The following is a 3,726-nucleotide window of genomic DNA, read 5'->3' as shown; positions in this document are numbered from 1 at the left end:
GATGATTCCAGGTGGAACTTCCATGCCCCAGCCTGCTTATCAAACCCTTCAGGGTTTGGAAGGCTTGGCTTGTCCTGCCCACCCCATCCCCAACTCGAGGGTCAGGCTGGCTCAGCCAGCAACCCTCTCCGTCTGACAGCCATTGATCAACCAGCCACTTTCTAACCAGGAACATTATGCTACTGCTTTCTTTGCACCCTGTGCTTCTGTCTGGAGCCCTGCCACCATGCCCACTGCTCCAGTGCCAGGACAGGTCAGCTTAGTGAGTGTACAAACGCCCCCATCCTGCAGGCACCATGCTCTGCCTACAGTTCCAGGGCAAGCCCTGCTTTCCCTGTGTACTCTGTGCCTCTAGCACTCCTGCCAGTGAATCTAGCAAGCCCCCATGAGGCCTTCCAGGGCCAGGCCAGTTCCGCAGGACCCCCATCCTGGCTGAGCTCTACCACCTGCTCCTGAATCACGATAGCTCTTCCAGAATCCCCCACACACCCAACACAACTACCCTGCTGTCCTACTCATTGCTGCAGAACCAGGCCAGCTTGGTTGGGATCCTTGGTCCCCATCTGCCTACCATTGACTCCAGGGCCATTCATACTCAGCCAGCCATGTTCCCCCAGCACTCAACACCATCTGATGTTCCTCCAGGGTTCCAAGCCTGGCAACCCTACAAATCTAGTCATTCAGTCCTTCCTCCCTTCTCGCTGCCCCAAGGACAGGCAAGTTTGGGCTCTGGCCCACCTGCCACTTTTCTCTGTGCCAGCCACACATCTAAAATGCCAACTCCACCATTACTACCAGGACAGGCTAGCTGCACTTTGACCCCGGGGCTCTAGCCTTCCTGGTCCACCGCCACGGCCACTGTTCCAGAACCAGGCTAATTTGGGCGGTGCCTCCTCTGCTCTCGACTGCCAGCCATTCACTTCAGGGTCAGGCCAGCTCACTAACACCAATACATCCCCCATCTCACCCCACCCCAAGTTCCCAGCCTACCTGTAAGCCACTCCAGGACCAGGCAGGCTTAGCTGCTGCCCAGTCCTCTGCTCTAGGGCCAGACCTGTTCCGTGGGTGCTCCACCAGCCCCCAGCATCCACTATATCTGCTCCAGGATTGGGGGGCACAGCCAGGGTCCCTGCACCTGTAGTCCTCCCAGCACCTTGCCTGCTGCTCCAGGACCAGAAGCCTTGGCCAGTGACATGGTGTCTGCATCAGGCTGCTTGCCTGCCTGCAGCTCCAGAGCCAGGTCTACTTGCCCTGCACCCACCATGCATCTCCCACATCCGTACCGCACCCACTTTCCAGGGCCATGTTGGGGACTGGGTTCTTCCAGTGGTAGATCTGCTTCCATCTACCCCCTGCTCCCCACCGAGTCAGGGACTGGAGTATTCCAAGGGTCCTGCTGTTTCCCCTCCCTCATCTCCCCTTCCCCTCTACCCCAGTTCCTGAACATCAGTGCTATAATCTTAAAAAGTGGTTTGAGCTTCCCTGTGTGTAGTGTCCTTTGTTCTTGACCTTTGGCCCCTGCCTTTGCTGCCTCTATGCATGGCTGGATGTGGAAACTCGTCACTCTTACTCTGGTGGTGCTTGCAAGATGGACTCCTGGTGCCATTTCCTGTGTGACTTCATCCCACAGCCTGCTGTGACCCAGTGCAGGGTTTGACCCAGGGCCAGCTGCACACTCCTATCTGCCTGTCTAAGGCTGAGCTGTCAGGCACCCGTGCCCTCTTGGGGGCCACAGTAGAAGGAACAAGAGATCCTCCACTGAAGGCATGGCAGATTGATTGATTTGAAAGGCATGGTGACAGAGGGAAAGAGATCTTGCATCAGCTGGTTTTACTCCCTGGTTGACCAGGACAGTCGTGGTTAGGCTAAGCTAAAGCTAGGAACCAGGTGGTTCATGCAGGTCTCCCATGTGGGTGCAGGGACATTTCCCAGGAGCATTATCAGAGAGTTGGAATGGGAAGTGGAGCAGCCAGGGCTCAAACCAGTGCTCTGATGTGAGATGGTGGTGTTGTAGGTATCAGCTTGAACCAGGGCAGAAGAATTCCAGGACAGTTTCCGAGAGGAGGGAAAATGAGTGATATTTTCTTCATCATTTTTAAAAAATTTCTAAAACTGTTAGAATTACATGTCAGATCTTGATAATCTGAAAAGAAGTGGGGATGTTTTTTTTTATTGTTTTGTTGTTTTTTTTTTGTTGTTTTTTTTTTTTTTCAGTGTAAGGGAAACTTTGAGAGCAACTGGTGTAAAATTTTCTGGTCTCTATCTGGGTGGGCAGATGGAGCTGAGCTCTCCCCCAATGCACTCAGGGCACTCTCTGACTCCAATTCATAGTGGACCATTCCCTTGTGTGCTTCCTCAAATCATTTTCATTTTTCTTCAAGATTACTGTTTAGGACCCAGCATGGTAGCCGAGTGGCTAAAGTACTTGCAAGTGCCAGGTTTCCATATGGGTGTTGGTTTATGTTTTGGTTGCTGGATTTCACATCCAGTTTCCTGCTTATGACCTTGGGAAGCAGTCAAGGATGGCCCAAAGTCTTGCAATGTTGAACCCACATGGAGACCAGGAAACAGTTTCTGGCTGCTGGCTTTGGATCAGCTCAGCTTCGGCCATTGCAGGTGCTAGAGGAATAAGCCAGTGGGTGGAAGATTCTTTTTTCTCTCTCTCTGTCTCTCTTCCTCTCTGGGTATCTCACTTGCCTCTAAAAATTGGCTCTTGGCTTCAGATCAACTCTGCTCCAGCCATTGTGGTCAATTGTGGAGCAAACCAGCAGACAGAAGTTCTTATTCTCTCTCTCCTCCTCTCTATATCTGAGAAAATGATCTTCTGTGCCCTGGTTCCCTCTCCAAGTGACCACAATGAAAAAGAAAAGCCAGAAAACTTTTTTTTCTACTCCCCTGTTGGTGCAGTGTTCCAAGGCTTTGGTTCCTCCTCTTCTGCTTTCCCAGGCCACGAACAGAAATCTGGCAGGGAAGTGGAGCAGCCAGGAAACAACCTGGCACTCCTATGGGATCCCACCTCATGCAAGGTGAGGATTTGGTCACTGACCCACTGTGCTGGGCCCAAATTATTTTCACTAAGTTTGTTTTTTACAGGCTAGGGTGGAATGGATGGAAGAGAGAACTCTACAAAATATTTCATTTTCAGAAAATCATTTATTTTAAGTAAAGAGTTGCCTAGAGAGAGAAAGAGAGGGAGAGAGTCTTCCATCTTATGGTTCACTCCTCATTTAATCAACACAATGGCTAGAGCTGGGCTGGTCCTAAGCCAGGAGCACATAGCTTCTTCCAGGTCCCCTGCATGGGTGCAGGGACCCAAGTCCTTGCGCCCTGATGTGCTGCTTTCCCAAGTACCTTAGCAGGGAGCTGGATCATAAGTGGAGCATCCCATAGAATGCTGGTGCTGCAGATGGTGCCTTACACATTATGTCATGGTGCCAGTCACTGTATTATCTTACTGAAATAAAATATTAGAGGATAAATAATGCATAAAGATATTTGTTCAGAGTTTAGGGGCAGAAAATATTAACAGTATGGAGCCAGCTTTTCTCAGGGTTCCTTTGGCTGTATCACTTCAGTACAATGAGAACATGATAGGAGAATGTGTGTGTGTGTGTGTGTGTGTGTGTGTGTGTGTGTGCGTGTTGTTTAAATGAAGAAACTAGGACACAGAGCAACTGACTTTTTGGGCCACATACCCTGATGGTAAATGATAACATTTCTCATTTC

This window comes from Ochotona princeps, chromosome 23 (genome assembly GCF_030435755.1).
Source record: "Ochotona princeps isolate mOchPri1 chromosome 23, mOchPri1.hap1, whole genome shotgun sequence".
In the NCBI taxonomy this organism is placed as follows: Eukaryota; Metazoa; Chordata; class Mammalia; order Lagomorpha; family Ochotonidae; genus Ochotona; species Ochotona princeps.
This window is presented reverse-complemented; position numbering follows the sequence as displayed.